Source organism: Rattus norvegicus, chromosome 19 (assembly GCF_021556685.1).
Source record: "Rattus norvegicus strain SHRSP/BbbUtx chromosome 19, alternate assembly SHRSP_T2T, whole genome shotgun sequence".
Lineage (NCBI taxonomy): Eukaryota > Metazoa > Chordata > Mammalia > Rodentia > Muridae > Rattus > Rattus norvegicus.
This window is the reverse complement of record NC_141552.1, coordinates 27,704,140-27,717,961: the sequence shown is the minus strand read 5'-3', so window position 1 is coordinate 27,717,961 and position 13,822 is coordinate 27,704,140. Positions and strand designations below refer to the sequence as shown.

The following is a 13,822-nucleotide window of genomic DNA, read 5'->3' as shown; positions in this document are numbered from 1 at the left end:
TGCAGTGCTCCTCTGGAGAGAAGGAGTCTCTTTTGCCAGGGCATCAGGCTCTCCAGACAGGCCTGGAAGGTGGAGGTCTAGAGGCCAGGCCTGCATTCCTCTTCAGAAGCTGCATTTACCACTCTGGACAGTGCTATAGCACAGGGTCACATATCCAGTTCTACCCTGAGACCTGCTGATAAACAATGTCTATCCTGGGACAATGTCTATCATCGGTTCAAGGTGTGGCCCAACCAACTTATTATAAAGGATGATAGTGGTTGGTTGAAAAAGGCAGTAACTTTCTATGAACCATATATTAAGTTTTTATGTATACTAAAATTAACAATGGAAAGAACAGTGGTAGGAGAGGAAGCTGGAGGACAACTGCTGCAAATGCTTGCTTTTGAAAATGCTAATGAAGAGTATAGGAGAGCATAATTACCTATAAAGGAGACTGGGGATATTAATGCTTATATGAAGGCATGTAAGTATATCTTCTCTGAAAATGGAAAGATGCATTTTTGGCACGTATTGATCTAGATAGAGTTATTAAATTATACATTGAATTACTCTTGAATATCCTATAGGCACTTTAGCTCAAGATGAGTTGCCTTTAGAATGGATATATATTAAATTTAACTTTAACAAAACATTAACAACATATGAGGAACAAATTTCTTTAATTATTCAGCAAGGCATACAAAGACCTGTTACACTGTGGGGATATGATTGTACTGCTTTTGTTTTCTCATTAAGCAAAAATAAAGTGGAATATTTAATGCAGACGTCTGAAGTTTTTCAATTAGCCATGATTTCTTACACTAGAAATACTGAATTTCATTTTCCCCATAGTAAATTCTGGGATTGCTTAAGAAAACAAAAAAATGTGATAAATACACTAATTTCTGTTTATCCATTACCATCTGCCATTACTGTGTTTACAGATGGCTCCAAGACCAAAGATCTAAGACAGATGGCTTATTGGACCAAAGATAAATTTTGGGGACAAGAATCTTCTTTTGGGTCAGTACAACAAAATGAAGTATTAGCAGTAATTAATGTATTGCCGGATTTTACTCATGATGTAAAATTATTATAGCCGAGTCAGCTTATGTTGTAGGAGTAGTACAGAATATTGCAACTGCTGTTGTTTCTACATCTAAGCCTATATTAAATGTTATTCTCACATATTAAAGGACTATTGTTATTCTGAAACTCTAGAATATTTATTACACATATTAGATTACATTCAAGATTGCCAGCATCTTTAACACATGGCAATCATATGGTAGATCAATTAGTGGCATTTGCTACCCCAGAAGAAAAGAGGCATAATCATGCCAATACAGGATATTTGCATATTAAATATAAGGTTCCCTATTCTGAAGCCAAAAAAAAATTGCTAATTGTCGTATTTGTGAGCCATTACTTATAAAATTTATTCCATCTGAAATTAATCCCAGAAGAATGCAACCTAATACATCGTGGCAGATGGATGGAACCCATATTTCTGAGTCTGGTCGCCTTTCATATATACATGTAAGCATAGATAATTTTTCAAAATTTGTATGAGCTACACCATTGCCAGGAGTACGCACTGCTCATGTTATACAGCATCTATTGGAAACTTCTGCTGTTGTGGGACCGCCTTCTAAAATTAAAACTGATTATGGACCAACATATATTTCTTATCAATTTAAACAATTTTGTTGGCTCTTCCAGGAAAATGGCGACTCCTGCACGTGCTCCAGAGTTGCTGCAGCCAAGGACCCTGCGACCTCCATGGGCCCTGCTGGGGAACCCTGCCTGCGGGGCCAGCCTCAGCCCATGCACAATGTGCTCCGTGCCCCGAGGCTTCGAGCCCCCAGTTCCTGAGGACATGGGGCAGCAGAGTTTGGCGGAGCTGCGGGAGAGGTTGAGGTGCCAGGAGAGACTTTTGCGCAAAGAAAAATTCATTTGCAAATTGCCCGACAAAGGTAAAAAGATCTCAGACACCACTGCCAAACTGAAAGCTGCCATTTCAGAAAGTGAAGAGGTCAGAGGGAGAACTGAACTACTTCATCCTGTCAGTGTTGACTGTGAGCTAAGGCATAAAGCAACCACAAGAGTTGATACCGACATAGACAAGGGCCAGAATTCTGACCTGATGCTTGATACTTCATCATTAGTTCCTGAATGTTCGTCAGTAGACATTGAATCATCTAAAACAACCTCAGAAACTCAGGGACCTACACAGCTCACTCACAAAGGCAATGAAGAGACTTTGGAGACTGGCTGCACAGTGAGTACCAGCCCGTCTGTCCGCATCACAGCCCAGGCTCCCCCATCTGAAGTTAATAAACATCTCCCCCAGCATTCAAGTCAAGCAGAAGAGGTTTCCAGCAGCGTCGACAGTCTGTTTATCACTAAATTGCAAAAGATCAAGACTGCAGACCAGACTGAACCCTCAGAAGAAAACACCAGCACTGAGAACCTTCGAGGACTGCAGAGTGAGCCTCCTAAGAAGCCTCATTACATGACAGTGCTAGAAATGCGAGCTAGAAACCCAGTGCCCCCTCCTCATAAGTTTAAGACCAATGTGTTACCCACACAACAGAGTGACTCACCAAGTCATTGTCAGAGGGCTCAGTCTCCTGCTTCCTCAGAAGAGCAGCGACGCAGGGCTAGGCAGCATCTTGATGATGTCATAGCAGCTTGCCTTCTTAGGCTCAACCACCTGCCTGCACAGCTGCTCTCCATAGAAGAGTCGCTGGCTCTGCAGAAAGAGCAGAAGCAGAATTATGAGGAGATGTGGGCAAAGCTCGCAGCACAGAAACTAGCCAAGAGACTGAATATTACAATGCAGAGCTACAATCCAGAAGGGGAGTCTTCAGGGAGATACCGAGAAGTGAGGGATGAAGATGATGCCCAGTCCTTGGACGAATCCTGATAATGAGCGCTGGGAGATCCCGGAGTTGACTGTTGAGCTTACATTGTCTCATCAAACTTCCTAACGAGTACCAAGAGTGTCAGACCTTGTTGAGTGACAGCAGTTTAAGTTACACAAGGGTAGCTACAAAATAAGAACCCAGTTTGTCTTTCAGAAGATGATCTTCACATGCTTGAACAGTTCAATATTTGAACACTGTGTTTGTCCGCATTGTGTTACAGTTTTGCAGTATATTGTGCATTGGTCTGATATTTTAGTGTGAGTAGAACACACGTTTTCTTTAAGATATCTGCTTTTTCCTTCTTCCTATTCTTATCAGATAGCACTGCTTACACCCCTTCTGGTGAAATACTTTGTTATTCCAGGCACCTAAAGTGAATTAGGAAGGCCTGGTCCCCTCACTCGAGAAATGAGGGGAGCAGTCTAAAGAATGGTACGCATGCTTGCATGGACACGTTCCTGAGACGCTGGATGTGAAATGCCGCACACAACACTCTGGAACCACAACTACTGTGTCTGCAACTCTGTCCTCTTTTGGGGTGACTGCTGTCACCAGTGATGAGATTAAGGAGCACTTGGAAGAAGTGCTGGGTGGGGAGGGTCTTCTGAGCTGGTGTGGGGAACTGCTCCTGGCTGCCCTAGGCTTGAACTCATTGCCATCTGGGATGATAGGTCCCTGTACAGGACACTCGTGCTTGGTAAGGAAACCGGTGTTTTTCTAAGAGTTACAGTTGAATTGTCAGTTAATTGCTTTTTTTCCTTGTTAAACCCACAGAGGTGTTTACAGGCTGCAGAAACCTCAGTCCTGTATGTGCACATTTGTGCTGTTTAAAATGATTATATGATCATTTCCAGCAAAGATAACAATGTTATCAAAAAGCCTTTTTCTATTATGTGGAACTTGTAAAGGAGAAATAAAAATACCAATCAGAGCAAAAAAAAAAAAACCATTTTGTCAATGATATCATATTGTACATATTACTGGTATAGAATACCATCCACAAGGACAAGCTTTTGTTGAAAGAGTTTACCATACCCTGAAATGACAAATTATAAAATTAAATAGGAGGAAAAGAGATGACCTTACACAGCCTGAATGGAGTTGGTATACCAGTCCCAGAGTAATATTGGCATAAGCATTATTTTTTATTAATATTCTTAATCTTAAATTTCATAATTATAAGCTTCATATAGGACCAATAAAATTAAAGGTCCATATGAGGGCTGCAGACATGACTCCATGGTTAAGAGCACTGACTTCTCTTCCAGAGGTCCTGAGTTCAAATCCCAGCAACCACATGGTGGCTCACAGGCATCTGTAATGAGACCTGATGCCCTCTTCTGGTGTGTCTGCAGACAGCTTCAGTGTACTTATATATAAATAAATAAATCTTTAAACAGATAAAAAGTCAGTATGAACCTTTGTTGTCTAAAATGGCTTGAGTCAGGGCTGACAACCAGACAGCGCTTCCAGCACCTGCCTATGAGCTCACAGTTTTAGGCTTTATAAACTGATATAGAAAAATGCTCAGGGTCCTAGCCTGACAAATTCTCAGCTACGTCTCTGATGATCAGTCTTAGGGTGGGCATTCAAAAAACCATCCCTCTCTAAGTGAGGTCACAGTTTGTCTGGTTTATGGGGCAACTCCTGGACCCCATAAGGCTGGATATTTCAGCTGCTCTTCAGTACATGCAGGAATCCTGAAGAAGTAGGCAAATTAATATAGCAAACTTCCTTCTTCCATGTCCTTGATATGAGCTGCCAGCAGAAGGTGTGGTCCAAACAACAACCAACGGATTGGGTGAAGATCTTTACCAATCCTACAACAGATAGAGGGCTTATATCCAAAATATACAAAGAACTCAAGAAGTTAGACCACAGGGAGACAAATAACACTATTTAAAAAATGGGGCTCAGAGCTAAACAAAGAATTCACAGCTGAGGAATGCCGAATGGCTGAGAAACACCGAAAGAAATGCTCAACATCTTTAGTCACAAGGGAAATGCAAATCAAAACAACACTTAGATTTCACCTCACACCAGTCAGAATGGCTAAGATCAAAAACTCAGGTGACAGCAAATGCTGGCCAGGATGTAGAGAAAGAGGAACACTCCTCCATTGTTGGTGGGATTGCATACTGGTACAACCATTCTGGAAATCAGTCTGGAGATTCCTCAGAAAATTGGACATTGAACTACCTGAGGATCCAGCTATACCTCTCTTGGGCATATACCCAAAAGATGCCCCAACATATAACAAAGACACATGCTCCACTATGTTCATAGCAGCCTTATTTAGCCAGAAGCTGGAAAGAACCCAGATGCCCTTCAACAGAGGAATGGATACAGAAAATGTGGTACATCTACACAATGGAATATTATTCAGCTATCAAAAACAATGACTTTATGAAATTCATAGGCAAATGGATGGAACTGGAAAATATCATCCTGAGTGAGGTAACCCAATCACAGAAAAACACACATGGTATGCACTCATTGATAAGTGGATATTAGCCCAAATGCTTGAATTACCCTAGATGCACAGAACACATGAAAATCAAGAAGGATGACCAAAATGCAGATGCTTCACTCCTTCTTTAAAAGGGGAATAAGAATACCCTTGGCCGGGAATAGGGAGGCAAAGTTTAGAACAGAGGCAGAAGGAACAGCCATTCAGAGCCTGCCCCACATGTGGCCCATACCTATACAGATATTAGATAGGATGGATGAAGCAAAGAAGTGCAAGACGACAGGAACTGGATGTAGATCTCTCCTGAGAGACACAGCCAGAATACGGCAAATACGTAGCTGAATGCCATCATTAAACCACTGAACTGAGAACGGGGCCCCGTTGAAGTAATCAGAGAAAGGACTGGAAGAGCTTGAAGGGGGTTAAGACCCCATATGAACAACAATTCCAACCAAAGCCACTACCCAAAGACTATACATGGACTGACCCTGGACTCCAACTGCATACATAGCAATGAATAGCCTAGTAAGAGCACCAGCAGAAGGGGAAACCCTTGGTCCTGCAAAGACTGAACCCCCAGTGAACATGATTGTTGGGGGGAGGGCGCTTATCGGGGAAGGATGGGGAGGGGAACACCCAAATAGAAGGGGAGGGGAAAGGGTTGACAGATGTTGGCCTGGTAATCAGGAAGGGGAATAACAATCGAAATGTAAATAAGAAATACTCAAGTTAATAAAGATGAAAAAAATAAAAAGAAAAAAGAAGGTGTGGTCCAGATTAGAGGTGGGCCTTTCCATCTCAAAAGATCTGAATTAAAGATTTATCTTCTGATCTCCAAGATTTGGATTACAAGTCGGTCTTCTTGCTTCAGAAAATTTAATTAAGAAAAAAAATCCAATGGTGCTTATGCCTTTAGCCTCAGCATCCAGGAGGTAGAGGCAGGTGGATCTCTGAGTTCAAGGCCAGCCTGGTCTACAAAATGAATTCCAGGACAGCCAGAGCTACACAGGGAAACCCTGTCTCAAAAAGAACAAAGAAGAGGAGGAGGACCAAGAGGAGGGGGTTGAAGAGACGAAAAAAGAAAGACGGAAGGAGAGAGAGAGAGAGAGAGAGAGAGAGAGAGAGAGAGAGAGAGAGAGAGAGAGAGAGAGAGAGAGAGATATCCCCCTCACAGGGCGTCAAGCCATTTGGCATTAGTTAATTCCAGGTACACTCAAGTTGACAACCAAGAACAGCAATCACGTTACCCGTGGTTGGGATCTCACCCTGGTAGGCTCCTGAGTAGGAGGCTGAAGCAGGAGAATTGCCATAAGTCTGATGCCAGCATGAACTACACACGTGTTCCAAGCCAAGCCAACCTCAGCTACAATTTGAGATTCTGTCTGAAAAATATGAAAGAGAAAGAAAACATAATTTCCTAGAGCAGTGTTTCTCAACCTTCCTATGGCCTCAACCCTTTAGAACAGTTCCTCAAGCTGTGGTGACCCCAACTACAAATTATTTTGTCGCTACTTCACAACTGTAAATTTGCTACTGTAATGAATCTTTATTGTAGTGTAAACTATCTGATAGGAGACCCTGTGTGGGTCACGACCCACAGGCTAAGGGCCTTTGCCCTAGAGGCGGTCTTGGCCTAGTTTATATAGTTCATATTATAATGGGCTCTCTCAGTTTTTGAAGGTCAAGTATATTCACTTGTAACATCAAAACTTAAAAATTCAGTTGACCTGCTGGCTGGTACGGTGTGACATCCCCCAGAATACCTTTGACATTTTTTTCCATGCCTGCCAGCCATTTCATATTGTTGCTGTAACAAGTCTGCTGTCACTGACGAGGAGAAGGGACTTGGCTCAAGGACATGCTGACCACACACCTTGTTTTGTTCTGAATGTTCTGTATGCAGTTTGCTAATCTTGAGAAATTCTACACCTGAAGGAGTGGTTCCCTGATGTGGACACAGGTGAAAGGCTAAGGCAGATGTGTGAAGGAATGTTTCACTGAGGCAGATGCAGGTAAAAGGATGTTCTGCTAAAGCACACATGTGAAAGGACATGTGATGAAGGGTTCTGCACTAAGGACACACATGCATTGGTCTGCCTTGCATTCTGTAGTTGAGCTGCATTTGTTGGGACTTCATAGAACCACAGCAAAAACCCTTCTGGTGGGCTGTGTGGTTTCTCGCTGTTTCCTTGAACTCGGGCTGATGGGCAGAGTGATGTCAGCTGAGACAGACACATGTGCTGACGCAGGACACATGCTGAGGCCAGGCCCATGGAGGACACAGGATATTGAGAGGGAGTTTGGATAGAGTTATGCTTGAGTAGCTTGTTGGTCTGGGGTCTCTGCTGATCTCTGCTCGCCTGAGAGCTGCTCTTACTGACTGTGTAGCATCTTGACTGTTTTTGTTCCCCTTGGACAGCCCTCAGGACCAGGCTCTCCTCTCCCTTAACCATGGCTGCTGTCCTCTTCCTCTCTCCTCTCCATCACACATGTTCTTCCTTTATTCTATGGCAGCTTCTTCCTCCTCCTTCCCTCCTCATGATCCTCTCTAGCAAAGCCCTCAAAGCTCACCTCCCCCATCTCTCTGCTGTGCAGCTGTTGGCTGTTGGCTTCTTTATAATCACAGTTAACTGGGAGCAGGGTCAGTTATTTGGGGTTAACCAGTCTTGAGTTCTACAAATTAGCATTAAAATACAAGCAGCATTAGGCCAATGCACTACAGGAGTTTTTGTTTGTTTGTTTGTTTGGTTTGGTTTAATTTTCATTTACCTTTTTACTTGTTATTTTATTTTTGGCTATTTTTTATTAATTAGTTATTTTATTTATTTACATTTCAAATATTGTCCTACTTTCCACACTCCCTTCATCAAACCTTACATTCCATTTCTGCTCAGCTTTGCCTATGTGACAGTGCTCCTGCACCCACACATATCCATCCCCACCTCACACCTCTAGGATCTGCCTTTGGTGGGGCAATAGGCCTCACCTTGAACCATAGAGCATCCTTGCATACACTTTGGCTGGCAGTTTGGCCCCTAGAAGCTTGGGGATTAGGGAAAGAGGATCTGGTCAGATATTAAAGCCAATGATTGCTGCATTCTCTTCTTTTTCTGGTTATAGGTGAAATTATGTTTGTGTGCTTCTCTTTTTTGAAATTATTGAGAGATGATTAATTTCTTGGTTTTTCTTGGGTATAGTTTAGTTTATTGTCTTGGAGTTTTCCTTCTATTATCCTCTTTTGTGCTTTCTTAGAGAAAAGTATTGTTTATATTTGGTTTTGTAGGGTTGGGGTTGAGCTCAGTGGTAGAACGCTTACCTGGCAAGCTCAAGGCCCTGGGCTCGGTCCTCCGCTCCGGAAAAAAAAAATTATTCATTAAATTTGTTTTGACAAGAAATATCTTGGTTTCTCCATTTATGGAGATTGAGGATTATGCTGGATATAGGAGCCTGGGTCTGCATTGCATCTGCCCAAGATTTTCTGACCTTTAGAGTCTCTGTTGAGAAGTCTGGTGTAATTCATATATGTCTGAATTTTTTTTGTTACTGGATGTTTATACTGAAAGAACCCCAAATTTGGGGAGACTCTCGCTCCAGTCTCCTTATGGCTTGCCCCAGGAAACACGCATAGCCGATCTTGATGTAACAACAAGAGATAGCTTTATTAACAAGATCTCGGGCCGACACGTATCTCACGGAGCCGACCTCGAGCCTCTAAAGGCAGGGGTTTATATAGGGAAAGCCAGGGGATTTCGCGCTGTTACACATGATTGGCTGATTCAAATGGTGCACAGTTACTTTTAGTGCGGAGTTACATCAGCAGAGAATACGTGTAATCTAGCATCTCAGCAATGTGGGTAGGGTGACTCATCTCACTCAGCAGGGGGATGACTCATCCTCAGGGAGTGAAGGAAGGGGAGGGGGTGGCTCCAGATGGCCAGTGTCCTTGGGGGCTGATAGCCGGGTCGGTGTACCCTATCTCAAATTCTCTCAGGCATGTCAGCACTTTGTTTGTGACTGACTTTTTGAAATTTAGCTCTTCAATACCTTACCCCTTTTAATGTTCTTTCTTTGATCTGTGCATTTAGTGTTTTAATTATTGTGTGAATGGAGGAATTCTTTCTGGTATAATTAATTTGATGTTCTGTAAGCTTGTTGTACCTTTATGGTCTTTTCTTTCTTTACCTTATGGAAGTTTTCTGCTATGATTTGTTGAAGGTGTTTACTGGACCTATGAACTAGAAATCTTAATTCTCTTCACTATCTATTATCCTTAGGTTTCGACATTTAATTGTGTCCTGAAATTCATTGATGTTTAGATTCAATGAACCATACATGTTTATCTGAGATGGGTGTTTTGTGCTTTGTGGGTGACCTCCTTTACCCCAACTGTTCTATTTAGTAGCACGTTGGATAATGAGACATGGTCAGCAATGGTGACCTCTTCCCATAAACTATATGAAATAGGGAGTGGAATTGATGTGTGTCAAGTATCAGTAGTCTCTTGGGTGGTTTTGATTCCCAGTTGGCCACATGCAACAGTTTCAAAAGCCCAGATTTGATGTTCCTTGGGATTCCCATGATGATGTACTCAGACATGACAGAAAAAGACCAGAATACACATGAAAGAACTTGATTTCTATAATAGAGAGAACATTACTAAGTTATGTTACAAAATATTAGATCACACGGTGATCTCTATGAATGTATTATTTAGTGAAAAACTAGTGTGTGGTATAGCATTGCCATGGCACAGACATTTAAAGAAAAAGTTGTTTGTTTACTGCAAACATGGACTTTATTACCATATGACTCACCTACTACACACCTTCATTGCAAAGGTAAAACGTGCACTTAGGTCCAGAGGAGATCAAGGCATGTCTTGAAAGGAAATGAAGATGACTAGTGCAATGGAAAGTCTTTGAATTGAAGGATTTTTAAGAAAGTGTGCAGAGGGAACAAGAATGCTCTTCTTCTGAGAGGTCAGTGAATTAGGAAGGATAGTTGGGAGCTTTACTTGACTTCAGCATCTGATTCCTGAGCTTCATTGGTAAACTTAATGTCTGGAATTTTGTGTTGTAAAACAACACATTGGCTCTGCAGCTTTTGGGCAGGCCCATGGACAGAGAGATCACACCCACTGGGAACCATTTGTGTGGCCATCACATTTTGGAAAGACACTTGAGAAGTCCTCAAGGAGAAAAGAATGAAAAACTACATGTCTTCACAGGAATTACCTCAATTCTGACTATGATTTTTTCATATTAGTAATTTATACTTGATTCTTTTTTTTTTTTTAATTTAAAACAAGAGCCTTCGGGTTTAATCTGAGGTGGTCGTAGAGTCACAAAATGCTTACAATACCTGTATGGCACCGGTGTCGTCTCCGTCTCCGTCCTGCAGATAGGAGAGACACCACGAAGTTCTTCTCAAAGCAGTTTATTCAGGAACCTTTCTTTCTGCATGCAAGCAGCAATCTCCTACCCCCAAGGACACTCCCTACTAAAAAACCAGTAACCACACCCCATCAGTCCAGTCTACATAGTCTCAGTTCATAGGTCCATGCCAAATGGCCTGATCTTGTGTCATGGTGCGCCTGCGCAGCTCTCACGATGGGCGTGGCTTACTTTTGGATGTATGAGGAACTCAGGTGCTAGTCATAAGACTTGGCAGCAGTCCCGGGCGCCATCTTGGGATTGCCGCCACACCTGCTCCCCACAACCCGGGATCTAACACTATGGGGCTAGAGATTCTTCTTTTAAATGCATCACCATGGACAACTTCCATTTAACCAGCAGGTGTCCATGCCAGGCAGACACTGAGCAGGTTGTATGTTCTGTTAATCTCCACAACAACCCAATTCAGCAGAAACACGTCCATTTTACAGGTGAAGAAACCACAGCTCAAAGCAAATGAGATTCAGGGTCCCCTCAGTCTCACTGTCTGTCACTCAGACCCACATCCTTCTCTGTAAGGGAAGACATGGGCCTGATGTGGCTGTGAAAGCTGACTCTGCTGAGATGATCAATGCTATTCTTGACCCTGGGAGAATTTAAGACAAGGTGACCCACAGACTCCTGGGATAGATTCTGCCTCTGGGTTCTAGGGTGTGACACGGTATCCCTTGCCATGGGTCTCTACTCATCTGAGGAGTGTGCTCCCATGTGTCAGCTTCTATGGCAGTGGCTCAAATCACTCCTAATGATGAAACGCTTTAATACAGCTCTTCATGCTGTGGTCACCCCCACCATAAAATTATTTCATTGCGACTTTGTAACTAATATTGCTGTTCTTGTAAGTCATAATATGCAACATATCTGATAGGCAAAGTATCAGAAAAAAAAGGGCCTGGGAAGGGGTCTCGACCCACAGGTTGAGAAACATTGCTCTGTGAAATACTTTTAAAGTAAGGCCTTCTTCTCAGGAGAACCCGGAACAGTTGTCAGACCAGAGATGCCCTGAACTAGTTACATGTTTTAGCAGGCCTTAAGGACAACAGAGATTCCTGGCTAAAGGCACAATCTGAAATCACTGTCCCCAGGACATTTCTTGCCTCATGTTTTCCCCATAACAATGTGAGTCTGCTTGAACATGTCTGTCCAGGAAGCCAGTCCCTGTAGACTGTTATACAGACAGAATGCTAAAGTCAAGAATGGTTTCCCTCTGACGGCCCATAGTCACTTCTCTAGAAGTAAGTTCAAGTCCCCTGTGTGTAAAGTCACATAGTGTGTGAGACTTGAAATGTCATCCGTTTGAGTTGACAAAAAACAATTCTCACTTCAGATTGACAGCTGACCAACAGTTATTTTAAGGAGAACACAGAGGGTGGCCAGGCCTGCAGAGTCAGATCCCCTCCCTGCTTGGGACAATCCCACCCACAGTAGACTTCTGCTTCTCCTAACAGTGTTATCAGAAAATGTGACCTTAAGGTTCTGAAGTACACAATATGCACAAACCCTAAAGTTGTTAGATGGCCGATATGGGGCTTTTCTCTGCTTTAAGATCATTCTGGCCTCTCCTCTCCCCTGGACTGCATTCTGTTCTCTCTGGTCCGTTGATCTTTAAGTACCTGGGTTCAACTCAAGGCCTGGGTGGGGAGGAGGACCTTTTCTTGTAGGAATGAGCATGGATCAAGAATGTATCCCCACTGTGACTGGGCAACTAAATACCAGAAAATCTTCTCCAATCACAGAACTGGGTCATGTGGGAGCCACCACTGTTTCAAAGGGACAGCTGGGTACTTTCTCCTGGAAGAAGCACTTGGGGGTTGACTGTCACTTCTGGACTTTCTGTTCTAAGGTCACTTCTCAGAAGGGGCACTTTGCTCTAAGTCCTTTGGGGGACCCATCCAGCACTGGGGATGGAGGATCCTATGGTTTTGCAGCTCTGAGCTGGGAGGGGGAGCTCGCACACTGACTTGAAGAAGCCTGTTTTCACAGCTGATCTAAGTCTGAGGAACAGGTGCTTTTAAAGAAGCATGTGAAAGCATCTCCTGCAGGAGAGCCCAGTCTGCAGGGAAAGTCACACAGGACATTGAAAAGTGGATTCCCACCTTCCACAGGGTGGGTGAACCAGGGAGGGCACTGGATGGTCAGAGAGTTTGAGAAAAGCCTGAATTTTCTGAAAGACTTCCAGCACTTTACATCCCACCACTATCCCAGGCTCACATGTGAGGCTCAGCAAAGAACGCCACCTGCTGGGGTCCCTGAAACTAAACTTGGAGTGGAGAACTGTGGAATACACCTCTGGGTAGGGGGAGATGCAGGAGTCCAGGGCCAGGCCTGGGGTCTGTCCCTTTGGGTCTCCTTGCTTCCCAGAGGCTCTGAGTGCAGGGCCAGGGAGCCCAAATCTCAAATTCTTTGGCCTAAGTAGTGAGAGTCAACAGGACAGGTCAAGGCAGGGCAGGGATGGGCAAAGGAGGGCCAGGCACAGGAAAGCCAAGCCCAGCCAGCCAGTGGATAGGCTCTGGGCATGAGGGACTGGGGACAGCAGGACCGACCCTCACTCTCCAGGCTGGGCATGGCACCCCAGCAGGGATGTGGAGAGTCCTGGAACCGACAGCCCCTTGTCCTCTGGCTGCATCTGACAGTGCATGGAGGGCTAGAAGTCAGAGAGGCTCCTGGGATCCCCTGATTTCCTAATCACATTGTGCTCACTAGAACACTATTAATCTTCTACAAAATTACAGAGCAGGCTGTATGAAGACTCTCAGCTGACAATGTGGACATAAATTATGGGTATGTGTAGCAAGACCCAGGCCACCTCCAGGTTCTTAGATAGTAACTGAGAACCTCAAACACGGTAGTGATATGATAGTGTGGTGTTAATCTAGTGACAACTAGTTTCTATTGTGACACAGATGACTCTTTTTGTGTCATGGTCAGCTTATAATGAGTAGAAGACCTAAGCTTGAGAATAACCAAAGACTACATTAGTTCTCTAG

General features: G+C 43.5%; 2 protein-coding genes and 1 pseudogene across 4 annotated transcripts in view; 2 read left to right on the top strand and 1 right to left on the bottom strand.

The window, feature by feature from the left end:
- The window catches only part of LOC147999322 (disks large homolog 5-like), a 42,619-nt gene extending 39,968 nt beyond the window's left edge, over positions 1–2,651 (bottom strand). For both annotated transcript variants that reach the window (XM_087596592.1, XM_087596591.1), the window contains exon 1: positions 2,589–2,651. The gene's annotated coding sequence lies outside the window, so the exon portion shown is untranslated. The remainder of the gene's footprint in view (positions 1–2,588) is intronic.
- LOC134483411 (disks large homolog 5-like) overlaps positions 1–13,822 on the top strand; it is a 230,132-nt gene that overhangs the window by 97,927 nt on the left and 118,383 nt on the right. The window lies entirely within an intron of this gene.
- Positions 1,817–2,911, top strand: LOC147999321 (DNA-directed RNA polymerase II subunit GRINL1A pseudogene; annotated as a pseudogene).